The following is a 25,967-nucleotide window of genomic DNA, read 5'->3' on the forward strand; positions in this document are numbered from 1 at the left end:
TTTTTTCTTACCATTGATGTATTCCCCCTGTCCTACGTGAGCACCAACTCTTGACCCTCGACGCAATGATTCTCAGCAGCCGATGCAAAGAAGTCCGTGATCAAATCATGATTGAAGAGATGTCTCCCTGGTAAGTTCTTCATTCTTTCCTTCTTTCTTTATTCTTTTCTTCTGTCTTCTTTCCTTGTAATCCAATGGGGCAGATGTTGTCTTGTGATGTCACATTTGAGTGGAAAAAGGTACATCTCCAATCCGATTGGCTGGTGTCCCATATGACAGGGTTCCATTTTCTTTTTGAAGGATGTGACATCTTAAAGGGAGGTACGTTACTTCCTTAAAATGTTTGCATCACAGGCCAGTCACCCGGGGAAGATACCCCCCCCCCTCCCTCCCCACCCCTCTCCCCACTCTTGTTAACTGTTAACTTCTTCCCACATTCTCACTAGTCTAAGCTTCCCTCCCCTCTGGGAAGCCCCACCTTTTGGGCAACTGGCTTTGCCCCTCTTCCACAAAATGTAAAAATGTCACAACGTATTGGGATGTTAAAAAAAATGTTATCTGAATGTATGTAATTGTGTAACCACCCAATAAAAATATATGGAAAAAAAAATGTTTGCCATCACATGGTACAACAACCAATCGAATTGTGAGACATTTCATGTGAGGCATCACATGGTACACCCCCAATTCTATTTGTTGAAGTAGTATGTGACAGCTTCCATTTTTTGTAAAAGGATGTGACATCATTTTAAGGGATGATGTCACATCCTTTTTTTTTTAAATGGCTGCCTTCACATGGTACTTCAACCAATAGAATTGGGGGTACCTGGCGCTTAATTCAATAGAAAGTGTCCATACAGTGCAGTCCTTTAAATGCCCAAATGATGTTCCCAACCAAAATGACGATTGCAGTTGAATTCGTTAGTTCCCCCTAATAAAGGGTTAAAGAAAAAACATAAATTGCGCACTATATCTGGACAGATACATACAGGACAGTACGATCACAGTGAACTACTTACAAGATAAATCTTGTAACTTTCAGTTGAGAGGATCTGTGCTTTAACCTCTTCCTTGCTGTGATCACAAATCCCACGCAAATCTTCACAATCCTCCTCTTCTTTAGCCTCTCCCAAGTAGATATTCGGATGGCATGATAAGGAGAGAATACAGCAAGATAGTGTGGAAAGTACAACACAATTTATTAAAATATATAAAAACAGCCAAATGTAAACTCACACATGGATGCAGTAACACGTGCAATACTAGGATGCCGTCCGCAGCTTGCTAAGGTGTCCCTTTGCTTGCCTCAAATCAAGTACAGCTGTATGGCTCCTCTCAGCAGCAACTCTGTGCCCAGGACTCTCTTCGCCCTCCCTGGTGTGTTCCGGCGCTCGTCCCGCTGACGTCACTGCCTGAGCGCCGTTCAAACAACTGGGAACCTCCTCTGCAGACGGTGACTCTAGAACTCCTCCCCCCTAACGCGTTTCGTGACGTGGGGACGTCACCTTTTCAAAGGATAAGGAGCTACTGCCGATAAGCCCTATTTATACCTCCAATTAGTAATTAACCCCTTGGTGTCAAATTACATTGCATATACATATGACAATCCAGACAATATAAGAGAAATGCTGCACACCTCAAAAAGAAAAATAATGATACAGTTACCGGTGCTCCAGTGTTTGCACGAAAGCCTGCAGTCAGTCCTGAACAGATGAACAAAGGAACATAGGGCACAACGAGTTTAGCAAATCAAACTCATTGAGTGTTGGCTCAATAAATGAGTTTGATTTGCTAAACCCGTTGTGCCCTATGTTCCTTTGTTCATATACATATGACAAAACATATATGTATAAATAGGGCATATCGGCAGTAGCTCCTTATCCTTTGAAAAAGTGACGTCCCCACGTCACGAAACGCGTTAGGGGGGAGGAGTTCTAGAGGCACCGTCTGCAGAGGAGGTTCCCAGTTGTTTGAACGGCGCTCAGGCAGTGACGTCAGCGGGACGAGCGCCGGAACACACCAGGGAGGGCGAAGAGAGTCCTGGGCACTGAGTTGCTGCTGAGAGGAGCCAAACAGCTGTACTTGATTTGAGGCAAGCAAAGGGACACCTTAGCAAGCTGCGGACGGCATCCTAGTATTGCATGTGTTACTGCATCCATATGTGAGTTTACATTTGGCTGATTTTATATATTTTAATAAATTGTTTTGTACTTTCCACACTATCTTGCTGTATTCTCTCCTTGTCATGCCTTCCGAATATCTACTTGGGAGAGGCTAAAGAAGAGGAGGATTGAGAAGATTCACGTGGGATTCGTGATCACAGCAAGGAAGAGGTTAAAGCACAGATCCTCTCAACTGAAAGTTACAAGATTTATCTTGTAAGTAGTTCACTGTGGTCGTACTGTCCTGTATGTATCTGTCCAGATATAGTGCGCAATTTGTGTTTTTTCTTTAACCCTTTATTAGGGGGAACTAACGAATTCAACTGCAATCGTCATTTTGGTTGGGAACATCATTTGGACATTTAAAGGACTGCACTGTATGGACACTTTCTATTGAATTAAGCGCCAGGTATCCCATATGGTTTTTGTATGAGTTTTGTGTGTAGGTTGAGGAGATAACCTGCACTGTGGGACAACTTAGGCTGCTTTATTTGTTTATTTTTTAGTCATCACGTTCACTTGATATTGTATGTGCACTTTATTATATTGTAGGCGTAATTAAGTATGCACACTATTTAATTTAAAGCACATTTTTTAGCATTAGCTCATTATAGGTTAAGCGCTGTAGTTTTGGTATATTAGTTAGTTATTTACATTAATAGAATTGGGGGTGTACCACGTAGTATCTCAAAGCAACACAGTCTTAGCCAATTGGTTAAGTATGAGTTTATTAGATAAATCTTGAAAACCTGGCCTGGTGGTAACGCTCGAGCACTAAGTTTGAGCACCTGTGCTCTAATACATAAAAAGGTTATATACAGATATTTCCTTCCAGTCTTCAAACATAGTAGCCCCAATATCAGAATCATATCATTCATTGGGTTGGAAGGTCAAAACATATGTAGCCAGGTCCTCCGTTCCCTTTCCCCTTACCTCCGCTGGGAGCAGGGACCCCGTTGTGTGCCAGGGAGCTGCGGGGCGGGTGCGTCGCCAGGGGCTCCCGGCGGTATCTGCCACAGGGCGCCGCCATCTTGCGCGAGGTTCGTGCATGCGCAGTGAGTGCGGGATTTGTGGCGGCGCTCAGACAGCTCGCGCATGCGCAGTGCAAAGCACGCGAAGCAGGGCCAATCAGTAAGAGGCTCTCGGCCGGGACTACCATTCCCATGAGCCTTAGCAACGGCCCACCTGACCATGCCAGCCAATAGGGCTCTAGGGTTCTTCGCAGAAGGGAAGTAGGAGGCTGACAGGGGAGCACGAGTGTCAGTAGGTGCCAGGAGAGGATAGGGGAAGGAGGTGCATGTGCAGAGAGGCATGTAGCCTCTGCACTAGGCCAGAACCCCCTAGGCCCCAGATAGGCCCTGAGCCATTACTTAAGCTTGTGGCTGTTTTAGGGAAAGGCCTTAGGATAGGGAACCTGCCCCATTAGTACTGTATAGAGAGTGAGGGACACAGTGGATGCTAAATACCCTTACGAGAGGTCTGGGACCAGGCCTACTCTAGCAGAGAGAGAGAGAGACTTCAGGGTGGGACCACCCCTAAGGGATGACAGCCCCAGTTGAGTCCAGGACGTCGCTGAGGAGACCGTGGATGGGCGGATCCTTTGTGAAGCTATCTGCGTGTCCGGGTTCTGGAGCACCCAGCAGGTATCGTAATTAAGTGCACCAACAAAGTACATACACATAGTGGCAGTGCTGACCACAGGAGGGGCTGTACTGTGGACATGGTGTAGGGTACACGGTGGAGGGTTACACTTGCACGGTGCATGGGCAGTTGTACTCTTAGTCATTATAGAGAATAGAGTGTTAAGAGTTATCTATGTTACAGTAAAGGCCATGGAATGAAGGAAGTGCACGCACTCAAACAAAAAGGGTGAAAGTGGGGTAATTAACCGCCGGTGCGCTGGTTCTAGGGAGTTCCTGAGGTCCCAAATAGATCCAGTGAAGAAGAAGAATCAGACACACGGTCTTAATCATCAAATGAAAAGGGGTTTAACGTGCCAAGGAATCCAACGTTTCGGCAGTAATACTGCCTTTCTCAAGGTGTAGGCTACCAAATACAAGTGAACAGCAAATATATATATATACACACCAATACATGCCCCTCTGATACTCACCCCTCCCTGCTCAGCTCCACGACGTTGACGCCCACGTGGTGACGTCAGCGCGCCTGCGTGGCGCTCCGTGATGACGTCAGACATCGTCATGCATATCCCTGGTAGCACAGTACAGAGATGCCTAAGGAAAAGAGGAAAAAAGCTGTATGGTGCTCAAACACAGATAAATAGCTTATGCAAGCCTGAATAGACTGATTCCTCACTGTGTAAATCCTTGGAGTATCACTTGAATATATAGACCAATGATCACATAATGAACAACACCTAAATCCACCGTTAATCGAATAGCTGGATGGAGTTCCACTATAAGATTAGTAACAACTCCCACTTGCTAATGTCCAGACATATATTGTATTGTATTGTATGTCTTTATTTATATAGCGCCATTAATGTACATAGCGCTTCACAGTAGTAATACATGTGGTAATCAAATAAATAACAGATAATATAAATAACAGATCATGGGAATAAGTGCTTTAGACAAACATAACATTAAGGAAGAGGAGTCCCTGCCCCGAGGAGCTTACAATCTAATTGGTAGGTAGAGAGAACGTACAGAGACAGTAGGAGGGAGTTCTGGTAAGTGCGTCTGCAGGGGGCCAAGCATTATGTATCATGTGTTCAGAATGTTCACAGTGCTATTCGTATGCTTCTTTAAGCAAGTGTGTCTTAAGGTGGGTCTTAAAGGTGGATAGAGAGGGTGCTAGTCGGGTACTGAGGGGAAGGGCATATATGCATATATGCATCAATGTGGACAAATAGAAAGGTGTGCAAGAGGAAAATTACTCACATCCGTATGGTCTTCTGTGTGATGTCCCTCCACAGTTGTGTGCCTCCGTTTTTCCACGAAATCCAAACAAGCAGGCGAAGGAAAGTTGGAGCACTACTGTAGACAGTGAAAAAGAAAAACTGCAAGAGAGTGTGTCCCATAAAATGAAAATATTTAATGAATCAGAGCATCAAGTACAAAAACGAGCCCACGGGCCCCCACTAACGGCAAGGAGGACAAAGTCCAAGGCAAGCGAAGAAGAAAAAAAAAGCCAAATTAAAACCATCTTGCACAGACCACATCCGTTTTGAAACGTGTACGGTTTGGAACTGCAGATTGTACAACACCCCTGCGATTGTCAGCCCAGTTTAGAGGAGCAAAATAATGACCAATCTCACGTACCAGAAATGAGATCAGAAATAGAAAAATGTTCCACGGCAGGACGTTAATAGAGGGGCAGATCAGGCAAAAAAAAAAAGACACAGGAGTAGACAATAGTGCCGGTAAATGTGTGTGGGGGGGGGACGGGGGTGGTTGGTACACATTTCCCTCTCATTGTTTTGAAATTGCTAGTCTGCCATTGGCCTACAGTTGCTGCACTCCCATTGGCTCAGGCTATCTCCCCTCAATACATACTTACATGGATATTATTATGGTTAGCATCGCTGGGGGGTTGTTTCTCCCACCATTCTTTCTTTCTTTTTTTTTTTTTATCTCCCCTCTTGATTGGCTCACAGCTCACCATGTGACCATGTCACCGCATGGGAACACAGTCTTGTTGTATCCCCTGCTGGCTGACGCGCCAGTGTGCCTTGTGAGCCTAAACAGGAGACACCAGGACCTGCCACTACAGAGGTTAGTGACTGGTGTGCGGTGCACACGCCGCTGCACGTGCCGCCGTCACCACCGGGGACCTGGCCTAAAAGACCAGCAGGACAGCTAGGGAGATAAGGAACATGTGCAAGCTGTGGTTCAAAGTTGTGTGTCATAAAGCCATAAAGCAGCTGGGAGATCGCTCCTACATACACATAAGTGTCCTTTCTAAGTGCTCTGTGTACAACACCCATTGTAAACAATATGCCCGCAACCATTTCAACTACATAACTCTACATGGGCTCCAACGCTGTGCCAGCACCTACCCCTTTTAGTTCGCACACGAGACACTGGGACTTAACTCCGTGGGACATTTGCGCAGCAAGGTTTGTTATTATACTGTATGTATATTGCCTAAAGCAGGGGTGCGCAAACTGGGGGGCGCTAGATATTTTTTCTTCCCAAAGGCATTTAAATGAAATTGCGTGGGACCCCGCGAGGCCTCTGTAACTTCAATTACCGTGACTCAGTCAGCTTTGGCAATGCATCGCCATTTCAACGCAGCGACAAATGACACATCATGTGATGTCTCGTCATGTGACCCCGCCGCATCATTTGATGCCTCAGACCAGGTAAGGGGTGCGCGAGCTATGGGGGAGAGCATGCAGGGGGCACAAAGCAAAAAGTGTTGTCTTTGGTCTCCTGACATTGAAGGTCACTGCATGCGATTCCTGTGTTCCCTACCTATAAAGAACTTGCATTGTTTGACTCCAGTCTGGTTCTTTACAGGCTGAATATTATTTCTCCGGTACAGGAGAGGTGGACTCAAGCCCCCACCATAGTATATACATATAGGGAAATAAAGAGGGGTTACTTGACATTCTGTGTTATCACAGCCATTGAATGGTAGTCAGGAATAACAGTCCAGATACACAAGGGTTAACACTGTCTTGTCTTATGACATTCTTTATGTATCCAGTAACCCTAAACGCAGTTTTTTTTTGTGTGTGCGTTTCCTGGTTCGCTGGAAATGCTGTAACAAGCATGAATATTACACTTACAATGTCATATGTTATGTAATCTCTGTCTGACACGATTCCCATGGAGGCTTTGGCAAGCCTTCAAAAAGATATTAATAAAAGCATATGGCAAGTCAACGTCACCCAATAAATAAAACAAATTTATTTAGACATGAAATATCACGTAGACTCAGTATTTCAAATATAACCAACTGTTATTCATCCCACAGAATTATACAACAACAGAAGATGACTAATTTTGGATGTCTTGCAATTTAATCAGCTATCATTTTTCTTTACTCATTTCCCTTCAACAGATATTTTTTTATTATCTTTAAATAATGACTGGGCATAAGTAAACATAATTTTTTTAAAAAACGGCTTGTTGAGACCTGGGCGCTTTAACACCCTTTGAAAAAGCTATATTTGAAAAAAATAGGAGTATGTGATTATAAGTGGGAAGTTTATGCTTTTTCCTGCAAACCCACAGATGCATAAAGGGCACAATGCTTTGGTGCTTTGGGGGTACTACTTAGAATGTTCTTGTTCATGCCAGTCCCACTGACTCATAGGCACATCATTAGGGTTCTCACACACTTATATTGAGACCAACTGCATTTTAGCTCCACAGCTTTTAACTGTAACGTTGCTGACTGCAAGACAGGATACAAACCCGCAGGGCAGAGGTAGGGATTAGTACACTGACCTTCGCCTGGGATCTGAGGCCTGAGATGCAGGGGTAGTCAAGTCCAATTCCGGGGTCGAGGCAAGCGGCAGGCAGGGATAGTCAAGTCCAATTCCAGGGTCGAGGCAGGTGGAAGGCAGGGGTGGTCAGGTCCAGGCAGAGGTCAAGCACAAGCAGGTAAACACAGAGGCAAAGACAGGGCTCAAACAGAACAATATACAGAGTACTTTGCATGGGCCTGATAGGGAGCAACTGCCTGCTATTTAAAAGCCAGAAGCAGCTCCTAGCAATGAGGGCCAGAGAGAGGCTGACTTCCTGTCAGGAAGTGAGGAGCAGAAGTTTCCAGGGAGAAAGATGGCCACAGTAGTTTTAGTGAGGCTGAGAGGTCACTTCCTGTCAGCAGCCATTTTAGGTATCCGGACAGATCCCTTATAAACTGTAAGTAGTCTGAGTCCTTACAAGTCTGCGCTCTATGGAGCCTATTTTAGTAGCTTTGATGTTCGAACGTTTTGGCATGACCCTACCTCACGGTCTGACATTTGTGTTATCATGGTATTGTGTTATCACAGTATTCAGAAAGAGTTATCGCAAGTCAGAAACCGTGAGGTAAGAGCATGCCAAATACCGCTCGGGATAGCAGTGATGCTATATCAGTCTTTTTCTAAGTTCTGCCGCTGCGATCTGCCTGCAGCCTGTAAGAGCTGCACAGAGAGAGCTGCATCTCTCTGCACAGCTCTTACAGGCGATCACACTGTTTTTATTTGATTTTAATAACACAGTATTACCCCTTGCTTCTCGAGTTACAGGCCTCGGTATGGAGTGCCAGTGTCTCCCTGAATTGTTTCAATTTCCTGCGTCACGTGACTAGGACATTTAAACAATGCAGGGAAATAGCGGCACCCCATACTGGGGATTGTAACTTGAGAATTAGAGGTCCCCGAGGCTAAAATGAATGCGGTTCCGCTCCGGAGACCCCCTGCTTCAATACTGTTTTATTAAAATAAAGTACTAAAGTACCTGGTTGTTGGGGGTAGAGGGTGTGGGTGCAGGGGTTAGTTGCACCAGGGTGGGTTTTTAAGCCTACCAGGAAGTTTGCAGGAGCAGTTAACCCCTTCATTACCTTAGCGGTTTCTACTTGTACTTACCCCTGCCAGGATGAAGGCGGTCCTCGTCCTCAGCTTTGTCCTCCTCCTCCACCTCCATGGGCAGCACTGGCCACTAACCCCTTAATTACCTTATTGGTTAGTAACCGCTATAGTAATTAAGGGGTTAACCCCCCTGATACCTACCCAGGAGGCCTAACCACCCTCCCCGGGGCAAAAACCCCCACCCCTTCTACCCCCATCACCACACATACAAATGTATGTATGTATACAAAAATGGCTAATAGCACGTTTGCCCATTTGTTTGCAAAACAAAAGAAATACACAATAAAATAACGTTGACATAACAGTACAATACATTACACTTGCCAATAAACCCATTGATTGTGACTATGGTAAACCATGCCCACAATACGGTCATGGATTGCCACAATAGCAATGAATGGGCAACCTAAAAAAAAACAAGCAACAAATAAAATACATGACAATGAAATAAAACCAAACATATTGCTTATCACTGTGTTTATCTATACCCTGAAAGACCCAGCTTCAATCCGATCCAGTGAAAATATATTTTTTTCAGAGTCACATGACGGATCCCATGTCACCACCCATCAGGTGGCGAGATCAGAACCTGCATGTTACATAGTTACATTGTTACATAGTAGATGAGGTTGAAACAAGACATACTGTACATCCATCATGTTCAATCTATGCTAAAATGTAGACAACAGATACTTTATCCTATATCTATACTTCCTTATTGATCCAGAGGAAGGCAAACAAAAAACCCAGTGTCATATCATCCAATGAAATCTCATAAGGGGAAAAATAAATTCCTTCCTGACTCCAAGAATTGGCAATCAGATTATTCCCTGGATCAACATTCTTCCCATGTTTACTTATTTGGTATATCCCTGTATACCTTTCTTTTCTAAAAAGATGTCCAACTTTTTTTTTAACAAATCTATTGTATCTCCCATCACAGTCTCCATGGGTAATGAATTCCACATTTTAACTGTCCTTACTGTAAAGAACCCTTTCCTTTGTTGCTGGTGAAATCTCCTTTTCTCCAACCTTAAGTGTTGCCCCCAAATCTTTTGTACTGCCCTTGGGATGAATAGTTATTTTGAAAGCTCCCTGTACTGTCCCGAATATATTAGTATACAGTTATCATATCCCCTCTTAGACGCCTCTTTTCTAATGTAAATAAATCTAATTTAGCTAGCCTGTCCTCATAAATTAGATTGCCCATCCCCTTTATTAATTTGGTGGCTCTTCTCTGCACTCTCTCTCGTTCCATAATGTATTTTCTAAGGAGTGGTGCCCAAAATTGTACTTCATATTCAAGGTGGGGTCTAACTAATGCTTTGTAAAGGGGCATAATTATGTTTACTTCCCTTCCATCCATTGCCCGTTTAATGCAAGATAAGATCTTGTTTGTCTTTGCAGCTACTGCATGACTTTGGGCACTATTTCTAAGCCTGCTTCTACAAGCACTCCTAAATCCTTCTCCATCAAGGATTCCCCCAATTTATCCCCATTTAATTTGTAAGTTACCTGTTTCTTCTTGCTTCCCAAATGCATAACCTTACATTTATCTGTATTAAACCTCATCTACCATTTACCTGCCCACGTTTCCAGTCTCTCCAAGTCCATCTGGAGAGAAATTACATCCTGCTCTGATTCTATTACCTTACGCAATTTAGTATCATCAGCAAAGATGGAGACTTTGCTCTCGATGCCAACCTCAAGGTCATTAATAAACAAGATAAAAAGCAGGGGTCCCAGTACCGATCCTTGAGGTACTCCACTCATGACCTTAGCCCAACCTGAAAAAGTTCAATTTATGATAAACCTCTGTTGTCTATCCTTCAACAAGTTTTCAATCCAGGTGCATATATTTTTACTGAGTCCAATTTGCTTTATTTTATACACCAACCTCTTGTGTGGAACCGTATCAAAAGCCTTTGCAAAATCTAAGTAGACCACATCAACTGCATTACCCTGGTCTAAATTCCTACTTACCTCCTCAAAGAAACAAATAAGGTTAGTTTGGCATGATCTATCCTTCATAAATCCATGCTGACTATTACTAATAATTTTGTTTTCCATTAGGAATCCCTGAATATTATCCCGTATTAAACCTTCAAGTAGTATCCCCACAATTGAAGTGAGGCTTTGTCACGGTTGTGCTCTCCACAAACCTGGGTCGGACCGCGTGGCTGAGGTGGGGTTGTAAAAGCACCGATCTTAGACCGCGAAGGCTGATCCGGATTGCGCAGTTCGTAGTCGTATGTAGCAGGGTCTGGACTGGAGAAGGCAGCATCGTCAGTGGACAAGCCAGGGTCAGGACTGGAGACATCAGGGTAAACGTTGTTCAAGCAGGAGTTCGGCAACAGGTAGTCAGGAGTTCCCCGCTTCAGCTTAGGAGCGTGAGCGCGGGAGTGGACTCTGCGCGTGCGGCGACCATGGCCCATGGTATTGGTCTCAGGAAGTGATAGGTAGACCGGAGTGGGCACACCGCCTGGCAGCAGTGGTAGATCAGTGCTTCAGCGCAAGAGTCCTGAGCGGGCTGGAGAATCCTCCGCTTCAGCGCAGGAACCAGGACACGGCCTCTGCAATAGAGAATGAGCAGCAGGCCCCAGGAACCAGGGAGCTGAAGACAACACTGGGGAAACCTCCTCTTCAGCACAGGAGACAGGAACAGACCGCTGCGTGACACTAGCAGCCGGTCTCAGTAAACAAGGAGCTGAAGTCAACAAGGAGAGTACTCCGCTTCAGCACAGGAGACAGGAACTGACTGCTGCATGAGACTAGCAGCCGGTCTCAGGAAACAGGGAGCTGAAGTCAACAAGGAGAGTACTCCGCTTCAGCACAGGAGACAGGAACAGAACTCTGCGTGAACTAGGGAATAGAACTAGAGAGATTAGAACACAACAGAGCCAAGCCATAGGGCTTGTGGCAGAACACTTGTGAAAACCAGGAAGGGTTATGCTCGGCCGAGAAGGATTGTGGGGATGCAGTACTTAAAGTCCAGCGGGCCAATCCCCGGAGGAGGGTGTGAAGGCATTGCTCCAATGAGTGAGTACAAGGCTAGGTTGCAGTGATAGCTTGCACAGCTGCAGTAGATACCAGAGGGAGTGTTCCAGGACTGCACAGGTCTGTGAGGCAAGGTAAGCAGTAAACTGATGTGTGGATTCCTTACAGGCTTACAGGTCTGTCATTTCCCGGTTGTGATCTAGCTCCCTTTTTAAATATAGGCACCACATCTGCTTTTCGCCAATCTTGTGGTACTGAGCCTGTGGAAATAGAGTCCCTGAATATTAAATGTAATGGTTTGCTAATTACTGAGCTTAACTCCTTGAGAATTCTTGGATGCATGCCATCTGGGCCAGGTGCATTATTTACTTTAATTTTTTCAAGCTGCCTATGAACTTCTTCCACCGTTAACCAATTGTTCGTTAATATGGAGGTTGTGGCTTCCACCTGGGGCACTACTATTGACATTGATTCTTCCCTGTTAAACACAGAGGCAAAGAATTTGTTTAATACCTCTGCTTTTTCCTTATCTCCAATAATCTGCCTGCCCATCTCACACTGAAAGGGTCCTATATTTTATTTTCTCATTTTTTGTTATTAAGGTTCTAAAAGAACTTTTTAGGGTTGAACTTACTTTCTATTGCAATCCTTTTTTCATTATCTATTTTTGCTAATTTGATTGCCCTTTTTCAATTTTTGTTACATTCCTTATAATTCTGATACGATGTCTCTGTCCCTTCTGACTTAAAAAATCTAAACGCCTTCCTCTTCTTGTCCATTTCCTCCCCTACCTGTTTATTTAGCCACATTGGTTTTGACTTATTTATTTTATATTTATTACCCAAGGGAATACACTGATAAGTGTGCTTTTCTAACAATGTTTTAAAGACTGCCCATTTATCTTCTACATTTTTCCCTGCAAAAACATCATCCCTTTTATTACTTGTAGTTAATCCTCAGTTTATTAAAATCAGCCTTTCTAAAGTTTAAGGCCTTTGTTGAACTCAAGTAATCTGTTTTTTGATCATTTGTTTCAAATGTGTTGCAGCCACGATGTGCATCTCGGAGCTACTGTAATAGCTCGATTTGCCAAAAAATGCGAGTTTGAGCATTTTGTGACCTCCTGCACGGTTTATCTGAGCGGGAGCGCAACCGATTGGGAAGAAGCACTTCTCGAGCGAGTTTGGTTATCGGAGCTTTCTGAATAGCTACACTTGCAAACTCATTCATGAAGTGCCCAAAATTCTCGATAAGTCTCGAAATTTGGCCTGATCTTATTTTTACACTGATCCACATAATCAACTCTGCTCCCTATTTTATGTTGATTATTCATCAGTTTTTATTCCCCCTTTTTAACGGGGTGTCATTCCCCTCTTTTGGAGGGTTGCCATCTGTCCCTTCCACAACACTTGATAAATATTGATGTATTTGGGATAATTCCTTTTCCATTCTAAGTGCTGCACTTTCAGTTGAGATATCTCAGCAACATCACTATGTTCTGCATGATGACTTGGTGTGCCCTCATTCATCAAGTGCTCGGGGAAGAGTTCAAGTGTCAAACATTTGTGCTCTGAAACACTGGTGGTATGCTTCTGTGGACCCCATGTGGTCCACGTTTGCTGCTTACACCTGAGGGTAGTGTTGGGCAAGGTCTGTGCTCAGGGCTGCATTTGCAGCCTGCGTTTCTCTATCAGAAAGGTACTAGGATAGCAGACCACAGGTTATCAGGCCATTGTTGCAGGGTAGCCCCCTAAAAGCTCAGCAGAATGGTCTCTGGCTCATCAGCAGCCTTTATCTTTACCAGGATATCTGAGGGGCTTTGCTTCAAACCCTTGTTTGCATCAGCACTACACTGATGCAACTGATTGTTAGCTGTAGGATTGTGACCAGCTGCTGTAAAGTTTGCTCCATTCTGGCCTTTGAGTTAGGCAACAGCTGCACACCCCAACTTCTCACACCATGGGGTATATGTTTCAAAAGAAAAGGGGAGCATTTGTAAGGGAAAAAAACTGCACCGTATGTATGAAAGTAAAAAAAAAATCTATTGATTTCAATAGGACATTTTTCTTTCATACATACAGTACAGTGCTTTTTTTTGCTCCAGATTGCTCTGCTTTTGCCTTGATACATATACCCCATGTGTGGGAGAGCAGGGAGCAACAGGAAGCAGCGTTGTCAAATGAAACAGCTTTAATTCAGCTTCAATTCAAAAAGCTTCATAGTCCTTGAGCTTGTAGGTGACTGTAAGGTTTATGCATTTCACCTTTACTAGAATAAATGAATGTGTTTTCATCATCAGAAACTTATTTTTGAAAGCCATTACATTAAAGCTTACAATACAATAATATATATATATCACAATAATATGTTTTCATATACGACCAGTATTCGAAGCTTACAATGAAAATTCTGTAAGTATCATTTAAGTGTGCATTCCAATTTAGTAACATGTACTGGAATTACAGTCACCTAACACTTAAAGCAGCAGCACGCACTGAGCGCCATTGCTTGCATCACTGTTTTTAATATTTGAAATCTAATGCTCCATTCAGGGGATATACGCATTTGAAATGTTGCGTTTGGGAAGTTAACGTAGAGCTTTCCCCAGAGCCCAGTGCAGTTACCTTTGTAACCTAAGAAGCTAGAGATTACAGATTATTTTATTTATTTATTTATTTATAAAATATTTTACCAGGAAGTAATACATTGAGAGTTACCTCTCGTTTTCAAGTATGTCCTGGGCACAGAGTAAAACAAATAATACATGGTTACAAGTACAGTTACATAAATGAACAAGGTATACATTTATATACAAGACATTGCATGCACAGTTAAAGAAAATATATATTATGAGCGTATGAAACAGTTACAGACCAGATTAAAGTATGAGACAGCCTTAGATTTGAAAGAATTTAAGCTGGTGGTGGATATGAGAGTCTCTGGTAGGTTGTTCCAGTTTTGGGGTGCACGGAAGGAGAAGGAGGAACGTCCGGATACTTTGTTGAGTCTTGGGACCATGAATAGTCTTTTGGAGTCTGATCTCAGGTGATAGGATGGTTTGTAACACTGAACCCTCCCACCACCCCCTCCCATAAGATTAGGACGTGCTGAGTGTGCAAAATACTAACACTATTTGAGTTCAAGTCATATAGGTTTATTGGGGGATTCTGTCCAATAGCATTTCAAGATAAAGCAAGTCTATGGCTTACTCCGATAAGCACCACAATGTTTGCGTGCAGCTGGTTAAGGCCTTGTAAGGCCTTGTTCCTAAAGGATGATTTCAAAGTTTAATTGATCACTTGTGTCTTTTTAGAAACAATTTTTTTAACATCTCACAAAGAGTGATTTTTTGTTGTTTTTTTTTTCAACATAAATCAACATTTCTCCAAAATATAAAAATAAACTACTGGGCAACTTCACAGCAAAATATATCATTTGCATGAAAACGGAAAAATTCAATCCACTTTCTGAAAAAATAACATATCGTTTTGGGGAAGCCAAGTAAACAAGATGACTTATAATGGTCTGGAAATGGAAATGACATGTTACATCGTCAATTTAAATTACCAAACAGTTATGCCCCTTTTGCTCGGGTCTTGGATGACATTGTTTATATACATTAACAATAATGCATGAATAAAAACCTCCTGATGTTTCCCATAAAGGTTTTTTAGAAAACATCTGAGAAATGCCAAAGAATATATGCGTAGGTGCTTGTCCATCTGAAACTCTGATTGATTTATGTGTAACACTGAGCTGCAGTTACTCCCGATGTGAACAATGGGGAAATTATAGTCTTTGTAACTAAAGTGGGTTAATCTAGAACTGAAAGTGCTCTGACATTAATGCCTTCAGCAAAGAAAGGCTTCAGTGTCTTCCTTTAAAAGCTGTCAAGGAAGGAATAGTGTTTACTGACAACCAAATGAAGGAAAAAATGTGATATATGTTCTTTCTATCATAATACTAGTTAGCAGGTCAAGGTCAGAACATAAAGGATGTGCTACAGTGCTGAGAAAAAGTTTATAAACCCCTTAGGATTTTCATATATTTCAAACCTAAAATGTTATTAGATCCTAATCTGTGTCCTAATAATAGATAACGTTAACCCGATCAAACAAATTACACAAACACGTGATACTTTCACCATGTATTTATCCACAAATGATGAAACATTGAATATCTACAGTATGTGTGAAAAAGTATATGAACCTTTAGATTCAGTGCCTGGAGGCACCCCATTGAGCAGCAGTAACTTCAACTAAGTGTTTCCTGTAACTGTTGGTCAGTCTCTCACATAGGATTTGAGGAATTTTGACCCATTCCTCCTTACAGAACTGCTTCAACTCAGTGACATTTGAGGGTTTCATTGCATGGACAGCTTGCTTCTGGTCCGGCCACAACATTTCAATGGGCGTTAGGTCTGGAATTGGACAAGGCTATAATGAAATACGGAATTTCTTCTTCTGCAGCCAGTCTTTTGTAGATCTGCTGGTATATTTAGCATCATTGTATTGCTACATGACCCACATTCGTTTCAGCTTCAGCTCACAGATGGATGGCCTGACATTCATCTCTAAAATATTCTGATACAATACAGAACTCATGGTTGTGTCAATGATGGAAAGCCGCCCAGGTCCTAAGGCAACACAGCAACCCCAAAAATCACACTCCCACCACCATGCTTGACAGTTGGGATGAGGTTCTTCTGTTCGAACGCAGTTTTGGTTTCGCCAAACATAACGTTTCTCATTGAGACCAAAAAGTTCTACGTTTGACTCGTCTGTCCAGAAAACATTGTTCCAGAAGTCTTGTAGGTCATCTATGTGCTCCTTGGCGAACTGCAGATGGGCAGCAAAGTTCTTTTTAGAAAGCAGGGGTTTCCTCCTGGCTAACCCTCCATAAACAACATTCCTGTTCAGTCTTTTTCTGATACTTGAGTCATGAACACTCACATTATCCAAGGCGAGATTGGCCAGCAGATCCTTGGATATTACTCTGGTGTTCTTTGTGACTTCCTGGATGATTTGCCTGTTTGTTCTTAGAGAGATTTTGGTAGGACGTAGTTCCTGGGTAGCGTGACTGTGGTCTTGAACTTTCTCTATTTGTCTGATAGTGAATTACTGGAGCCCAAAATCCTTACTAATGGTTTTATAACCCTTTCTAGACTGATGAGCATCAATAACTGCTTTTCTGAGGTCCTCAGAGATATCTTTTGATTGTGGCATGATGTGTTTCCACACACCTGTATGGTGAAGACCAGCTCACAACGTTTTTGATCTTTATTTATGGTGGGGCCTCCCACACTCACACCTGAAGATCTACCAAATTATTTAAACACCTGATTCTAATTATCCCCTTAAATTTAGCTGATAAAACTAGGGTTCCACTTATTTTTGCACATACTGTACCTTGACTCTTAAATACTCATTGTTTGTCTAATTCATACATAATTTTTGTAGCCCCGGTCCCTTGGGCTCCCAGTGACCCCCATTACCTCCGCGAGTCAGCGGGTGCCAGTGGGGCCGTGCGCGTGTGGTGCGCATGGCCGTGCGCATGCGCAATATCTTCCCCTAGTGCAGCGGCCATTACAAATAGCACGCATGCGCAGATGGTCACGTAAGCGGCGGCCAATAGGGGAAAGGCTCTCTGTAGGGACTACATGTCCCATGAGCCTCTAGGGCAGTAGTCATGTGATGCCTAGCAACCAATCGTGCGGCCAGATTTCCCTGCTGGCAGATAGATACATTTGGTGCGCTGGGACCACGCTGGCAGTTGGAGCTGATAGGCAGATAGGGGAGGTTGTATAGGTGCAGGGGTCTGTGACCCTCTGCACCAGGACAGAGACCCCCTAAGCCCCAGCTAGGCCCCAACTCATCCTAAGATTGTGGCTGCTGTAGGGAAGGCCCCTGTAGTTAGGGACCCTGTCCTTTATTAGTCAGCCAGCTTAGGGCCACAGCAGCTTCAAGGGACATCTTGCTGCCACAGTCTGGGACCAGACTGCAAGAGAGAGAGCGACCATCACCGCGGTGGTCATTCCAGTGGGAGGTGTTCCAGTTGGCCAAGGCTATCATCGGATCCCCTACTTCTATTCATCTGCACACCCGGGTGCTAGAGCACCCGGCAGGTACCTTTATTAAAGTGCACCAACCAAAGTGCACACACTTAGTGGCAGCGCTGACCACAAGACAAGGGTTGGGGTCATTTTGTGGACACTAGAAGGGTAGAGTGCCCAAGGGCCTCACACAGACTGTGGACACGGTGTAGGGTACATGGTGGAGGGTTACGCCTTGCATGGTGCGTGGGTAGTTGTATCCATAGTACATATCAATATAGAGTGTTAAGATCGTTAAGTTGGCCAGTAAAGTGTTACTGTTATATCATACGTTGTGTGGGTGTGTATTGAATTGTGTCCTGTGAGGGGCTCCTCCCACTCCGGTGGGATCCCCCTCAGGTGGAGGCGTTGCACCAGTATTTAAAAGTATATCACCCCAGGCTCCCAGTGGTGGAGGCTTAGGCTGCTGCGAGTCTACAGGTAGATAACAGCATCAGTAGCTTCAGTGTTCAGGGGGAAACAGGGTTATATTTTATTTCAAAAGACATGGATATTTCAGAAAAGACTGGTTTTGATTCAAGAAGGTTATAGTGGGAAAACTATGGAATTTCCATAATTATCATTGTGGTTCACACACTTTTTCTTTCCACTGTATGTACATGCAGCATACATATGATTCAGAAACTCACGGCATGCAGAGCACTGATTAAACACATTCTTTTCTGAACATCAAAACCTATCAACAGCTAGTGGTTTAAGAAACAAACAAAGTTGAACTTATTCATTAAGATATTTTATGATAAGTACCAAGGATATGAATTATGCCTCAAACTCATACTTGAGAATAGCAAATCTAATCTTTTTTTTTTTTTTTGTAATTTAAATTTGTATTAATATTCTCGGCTTAAGACATATTACAGTACATTACATTCTATACTTTCAAACAAGATGCATTGGTAATATTGAGTAACATGAAAATCATATACAAATCATAAAGAAATAGCCAGAGGGAAATTGGGGAGATGGGGGTGGGGGGAGGGGAGAGCGAAGCGGGTGTCTGTTAATTTTTTGTTGTATTATCTTATTTTGTTTGTTCCCGATGCTTGTGGAAGCGTCTAGAAGTTGGCCTACAGTGGCAGCCAGCTTAAATCTACAGCGGCTGCCTCCGCGGGGAATTTAAAACCCCGTTCAGACGCGGGCTTTTTTTTATTTTTTCGGCGCCATAGGCAACCTTCTCACCATTATACAGCTCCTCATAATATTTTTTGAATTTTTCTACAATTAACTTGGGGTTGGAGGTCAGATCCCCCGATTTTCTACGGATATTACTTATGTTATAATTGGCATGTCTATTCCTGATTTTGTTTGCTAGCATGGTAGCTGGCCTGTTTGCTTTGTCATAAAACTTGCTCTTTGACCAATTGAGAGAGCTGTCAGCCAGGGAGGTAAGTAATACATTCAACTAAATTCTCACCCCATAATACGGCTTGTACCTCAAGAAGCAAGGGGTCCCCGGACCTCAAATCAATGGGGTTCTCCTCTGGAGACCCCTTGCTCATCTACACTAGTATTGAAATGTATATTAAAACCGCTTCATTACCTTAGCAGCTAGCCGCTAAGGCAATGAAGGGGTTAAACCGGAATAGCCTATTTCTTGGGGAAGAGGGCGTGACTGAAGGGGGTAGTAGTCCCAGCGTGGGTGCTTAGGCCTGCCTGGAAGGGTGCGGGAGGAGTTATCCCCTTCACTACCAAAGCAGTGGGAACCACTATGGTAATGAAGGGGTTAACCAGTCCCGCTACCCCCTGGTGGTTTACTTTTAACTCAAATATTTATATTGGGTTTTTCTGAATATGTATTTTTTACCATATCATCATCATCATCTTCTTCTTCTTCAGTCCCTATCGATCCACTGGATGAAGACCTTCCAAGCACTTCAGTTGCACACCTCCCTTCTCCATATTGCTCCAACAAATTTTCTGATTTCATTCTCCCATCTTACTTTTGGTCACCGTGTTGATTTTTTATTATCCTTTGGAATCCAGTTGAGTCCTTGTACAATGGTGGTTATTTTTTCTTGTGATATGTCCAGCCAACTGCCATTTAATTTCTTCACCTTTGTAAAGATGTCACAGACTTGTTTAGGTTCTAAACCATTTATTCTTTTTCCTGTCTCTTCCGGTAATACCCAGCATACATCTCTCCATTCTTCTTTGAGTTGTCTGAAGCTTCTGAATTGTCTTCGCATTTAGAGTCCAAGTTTCACAATGTAGGTAGGATACACCAGTCAAACACCTTTTTGTGTAGCACAGTTCAAAGGTTCCCTTATAAGGTTGTCTTATTTCTTCCAAATGCACTCCATCCCATTTTCATTTTGCCAATTGGTTTCATTCAAAAGGTTTCCATCTATTGATACTTGTTGTCCAAGGTGGACAAAGTCTTCAATTTCTTCTAGTTCTATGCCATGTATTTTGATCTTTGTACTGTAGTTTTGACACATTTGGTGAACATTCCTTTGGTTTAACTGAGATTCATACTGTATATAATCCCACCTCATAACTTTCTTTAGCGAGTTCTTTGATTTGTTGCTGCAGGTCTTCTCGACTTGGTGTAAAAATAACAATGTCATCTGTAAATTGTAGGGGATTCAAGTATTTTGTTAATGTTATCTTTTAAGTTCACAGGTATCAAAGTTTTTTTAATGAACCCTATTTTGATTTTATGTATGGTCATATACTTGTATGATTCATATGGGGACTATTCTCATATGTAAAAAGACAATGTACATCAGATTACATATTGAAGTTAAAAAAAAGTACAAATTATTCAAAAGTGAAAGTTCTTGTTTTGGAAAAGGCCAATAATTATTACGTTTAAGAAGGAAATATGATAATGCTGCAAAATGTTACTGTCACCTATGAGCACAAGACCTATATACAGTGTGAGACTGTAAAGCTATCCAGCTGATTCACTTTTCTCCACACATTGACCCTCAAAGGAATAATATCTCCTCTCAATCCATCCCCATATACCATCTGTCACAAAAAGCACACTTGTGAGCATGTTATTTATATCTGCAACTGGGGTTAACACACATAGATAACTCGCTGCCTCACCTTTCTTCTTCGCAAGGTACTTCAAATGACGTAATAATTGCTCCTACTCCATTACAATATATCTTTAACCTTCAGCTACCACCAAAGGAATTACTATTCACTTGACACAAATCTGTTGGAGCAAAATGTGTCTGAAAATGTATAGTACTCTCTACATAGCGTGCAACAGTTCAATCAGAGCCCAAAATAATCACAAGAACATAGTTATAATCAATGCAGACAATGTCATCAAAATAAGGATAAACAAAGAATCTAATGTTATTGTCTAACATTGATTAGATCTTTTCCCAAAGGGTCGAGTGGAATTTGAGATTTCATGCGTTCCAGCATTGACTCTCCCTTAGTTGAAATCTAACTCATAATTAAAATGAATAAATTCCCTTCATTGCGGACAACATAAGCCCACCTTTCTGTGTTTTCAACCTACCCCTTTCATCAATCTCTACTGACAGTTTTACGACTTAAAGGGAAAAAAAACTTCCTTTGGAATGTTTAAACTTTGCCTCAATATATAAAAGACTGGATAACTTTCTATAATACTGTACTTCACTGTTGCGTCTGTGTACCTAATATACTCGCCTGGATATTAAATATGACCACATAACGTCTATTTTTGCAGGAGAAACAGATATATAGAAAACCCTGTTTTTTGTATCATTTGTTTCGTGTAATCGCAACGGTTACAAATATCTAGTTGTTATTCACAAGAATAGGTGTCATCCCGATGATATGTTCATATTTAACACGTATTCTTTTTGGAATACCTCCTTAGCCGCAATCCCCTGATACTCTGCAGGACCCCAAAGAAGGATCAGTTAAAAGGATTCAACAAGCCATAAAACCAATACTTGTATTTTTAAAAACAATTTGTAACCAACATTAACCTATCGTGTGCCAGATTGATTAAAACACGTAATATCATGATATTATCATGACAGTTACATTATATTGAGGAAAAATGATGATGATGTAAATAAAGCAAAATGCTAGACCAGCGGCTTACATAAAGGTTACCCTGCTTAGGTCTTTGCAAACATTATAGAGGATAGTTGTCATGGAAACCTCAATCTTGCATGACACATGCACTTGGAAGGGATGTTCTCGTATAGCAAATTCTATGCTTTTGAGAACTTTTTAAATGTTGAAGCCTGTCTATGCAAACTTCCATTTTTTTTTCAAACTGGTTCAGTAAATAGACAGCAAAAGAACCCAGAGGGGAATGGAAAAGCCCCTTCTTCAGTACACTCCATACTTGTGAAAATATAAGAATAATGTATGACTAGAGATGCAAGTATCTCTGACCCATAGCCACAGCTGTGACGATAGAAAAAAGAATGAAAGATCATAATGACGCTGCACTTAGAGGAATGCTCCCAGAGATATATAAAATTGTACAGTAAATACAGACTTCTGATGTCCCAGAATATTTTGAGTGAGTAAAATTAGATTTTAGTCATTTTAATACTAAAATTAAAAGCAGTCTCTCTTTGAGAATGCCATTGGTGTGTGCTTATAATTATTCAGACTTCCCATACATCATATGCTATTGATTAGCCTTGACTGTAGTTCAAAACCTTTGCCATTGCATACAAGCATAACAGCTCTGTGTGTGGAGATTCCCAAAGTTTTAGTAAGACCTTTGAACCAGTGACCACAAATATGCTGTTACAAATCGCTATTTAAGAGTCTATACGAGGGAAATATTCCATGAAGGAAGCATTTTGATATCTGAGAATCGGCAGGAGTTCTGTTAAGACAAAGCAAACACTTAAGATCCAGGTTATAGTTCAATTGCTCCTGTGTCCATATGGATATGTTTAGCATCTACTTTGTCAAGATAACCAGCTCATCTATCTGACAGTAGCTGAAATAAAATTACACTGACTGTATTGAGTAATGTTAAAGCTGCAGACCATGCAATATCCTACATGTTAAAAAAAAATCAGTTCTGTATTATGAGAAAATACTTATAGCTTAAAAAAACAACCTCTAAATTACATTTTCAATCTATTATAATGTAACAAGCATTTTTTTGTTTCTATAGCAACCATTTACAAAATCACGTCCCCTTCCTCTTCTGAAACAGGTCCGGCACACCCCTTTTTGAGCCCTGTCCTCTCTCTTGCAGTGCACCAATTTTATCTAGTGCTTGCCTGTTCACATGATCTTCCCCATAGAACTTTGTATCTTTGGTCCTTTTCTGCTGCACTATAGCCATTTAGTGAACCCCCGAGCCAAATCATCGCTGATCGATCACAGGTGATTGGATCTGCCTGCAATTTAGCTAATTACTTATTATTGTAGGGATTGTATTGATTCTCATATTAAAGGGAAAAAATACAATAATAAAAAAAAGACAGCTTGGACTGCTGCTTTCAATAATGTTAAAGAGAAGGTTCCAAAACAAAGGCACAACCAGACAATGATAGTCAAACATCATATTTGACTTGTATATACACTCATTCAAATATTACACATCCAAAAACACAAGAAAGCTGTAAAATAACATTCTTCAAGAAGTGACATTTAAAATACATCACTCACCCCAACTAGCTGATTATGACAGACAATAATACCAAAACAAACATCTCCTTCAATTTCATATTTTACATTTCCCACAGGTTTTCTGGAACATTTAAATGAATCAACATTAAAAAAAAAACTTCCTTCCTGCAATTTTCATGCAGTAGCTTTCACGAGCACAACATTTTCTCCTTTAGATATGCAGGATAAGACTTTTACAGTTTTGAAAGCTAACAGAAAATCAATTTATAACAATGTAAATGTTTGTAAATCTGGAACAAAATAGTTTTTTCCACACAGCCTTACTCCTTACTTCCCACACCACAACATTTCTCCAAACTCTGTCACTTATCCTCAAATTGTTTGCCTGCCACGTAGAAGAAAGCTGGTGTTTGCTGCTATTTTTATTAACGTTGTCCAGTTCCCCTTTACTGTAAACCCATCCATTTTACTCCATATGTTTACTTACATCTCCCCCCGCCTCCCACCCCCTTTGCTTTGGCAACATCCAATATTTATTCTGCATGATCTACATGCGCATGTCCTAGCTACCATTGTGAGTAGCCATTTTTACCTTGTTTTCATTAAAATCCATTTTTTATTGATCTGCGCTATGGAGCTTGCACTCTTCTCATTTGTTTTTTAGGTTAACAAAGAGGTGGTTGCATCCTGTTGAGAGCTTCCTCAGTAACGGCGAAATGCGTAGAGCGTGGCTTACGGCGGTTTGTGAGAGAGAGAGTAAGGCAGTTCTGAGAGGAGCCCTGACGTCCACCGAGAGTGAAGATCACGCGACCGGAAGTGACGTACAGGATCAGACGGATGTGGAAGAGCCTGATGGCGCGGGTCCTGTAGTGGTGGAACGGTGAGATCTTGACTTACCTGGTCACCACTAACTCCTATCTATTCTGCCCAATATCTACCTCTTTATAGTAAGCCTCCATTTGTGAGTTGATTTTTGTGTATAAAGATTGTATGTGACCTACACTATGATTTTGTCTCTCTCTGTCTGTGACTGCTGACCTACTACCAGATACCATCCAGGATCCTTATTACTACTGGGTGGATTACTGCTCCTATAATTCTGCTCTATTGTGAGTAGGCATTTTTGGGGTTTCTTCACATTTTTTCCATTCTCACTGTGTAGCATTATTGCACGGTGTAGATTTTCTTATTATTTTTTTGCCTTCCAACATCGCTCCCCTGGGGTTGGAGAGATAGGAATTGGGGTGTGGTTTGACCAGGCAATCAATCCGATATTAGTAATTGGAATGGACTTGACAAGATCTGGACTAACTAAAAAAAAAATCGACTGTAGAATATGTGTCATAGGGAGGGAACTAGAAAGAATAATCTCTTTGTCTTTGATGTTGTGCCCTCCATATATCGATCAATATTTAATTAGACTTTTGAATATTTTTGATAGTTGTAAAGTTTTGAGGGTTTGGGAAGGGCCTGCTAGTGACAATTTGTCTGTCTCACGATTCAAGACTGTTTTAAAGTACCCCCAGCCATCATTGAGAACAGATGAGCCTCTTTTTCTCAAGAGTTCCCCCTCCTTACAAGGACAGGGTGAATTGCCTCTTGGAATTAAAACCAGATTGAAGAACATCTGATTACATTTTACCACCAAGGGAGAGATTCAAGTAGAACTTTATCTTCTGTACTTTGGACCATTCTGTTGTAGGTCCGGGACGGAGAGACCTCCATCTGTCTAGGTCTCTATTCTTCCACAGACTCAAATTGCGGCTTTAAAGGAAGGTATAGACAACCCATAGTGAGCGGAGTGAGTGTGGTGTGCCCTTCTTTATCATAATTAGTGTAACGGGTATTCCACCCCACCCAATCTCATATGTAGTGTGGGTGAGTAGAACATGTATTGTTACCGGTGTGGTGCGTATACCTGCAGGCTCACAGGCAGTCTGAGCCTCCGCTAATGAGAGCCTGGGGTGAATCCTCTGAAACGGATCTTCGTTCAGCGCCTCCACCTATGTAGGATTCTATGGACGTGTAGAATGACCCTAACATAGGAACCCACTCAGAAACCACATACACAGTATTATGGATAACAGGTTTACTGAATGAACAATGACAACACCTTACTTCAAAACACTATATCAATAACAGTACATCAATACAACTGTGTACCATCCCCCACCCACATGTCCATCATCACATTCCCCTCAGTCTCTTGAGTGTCCATAGCAATAAAGACCAGTGTGAGTGTGAGGGATAGCGCTTCCCTGTGTTGGGGCCCGGTGGTGCACTTAATATATATAATACCTCCCTGATCAGTCCTGGTCAGGAAAATCCTTGGAGCTCTGCAACACCGCACAGTGATCCCACGGCGTGCTGCACTGCTCTCTGCAGGAGTGGGTGCACCTCTGCATCCACACGAAAGGAATCTCCAGCCGGAGTGCTTCTTTAACACAGTCTCTGAACACGCGATCAGACAGCAACCCTCTTGCTGCTCTAACTATGGTGAAGGATTCCCTGTCCTAAGGCCAACCCTATACCATACAGCTTCCTCTGGTGTCATAGGGGACTAACTGGGCCCTGGGGTGTACCTCTACCC

The 25,967-nt window shown here is 42.2% G+C and overlaps 2 long non-coding RNA genes across 2 annotated transcripts in view; one reads left to right on the forward strand and one right to left on the reverse strand.

Annotated features, from left to right (window-relative positions):
• Positions 1-7,960, reverse strand: part of LOC142470014 (uncharacterized) — a 20,145-nt gene extending 12,185 nt beyond the window's left edge. Inside the window, exons 1-4 of the long non-coding RNA XR_012789150.1 lie at positions 7,583-7,960; positions 5,685-5,983; positions 5,066-5,184; positions 4,276-4,396 (exon numbers count right to left, since the gene is read on the reverse strand). This is a non-coding gene — a long non-coding RNA (uncharacterized LOC142470014). The remainder of the gene's footprint in view (positions 1-4,275; positions 4,397-5,065; positions 5,185-5,684; positions 5,984-7,582) is intronic.
• Positions 7,683-24,328, forward strand: LOC142470020 (uncharacterized). The gene is made up of 3 exons (XR_012789151.1): positions 7,683-7,999; positions 10,783-11,840; positions 24,042-24,328. It is a non-coding gene; the product is annotated as an uncharacterized LOC142470020 (long non-coding RNA).
• Positions 24,329-25,967: the final 1,639 nt, after the last annotated feature.

Source organism: Ascaphus truei, chromosome 1, assembly GCF_040206685.1.
Source record: "Ascaphus truei isolate aAscTru1 chromosome 1, aAscTru1.hap1, whole genome shotgun sequence".
Classification (NCBI taxonomy): domain Eukaryota; kingdom Metazoa; phylum Chordata; class Amphibia; order Anura; family Ascaphidae; genus Ascaphus; species Ascaphus truei.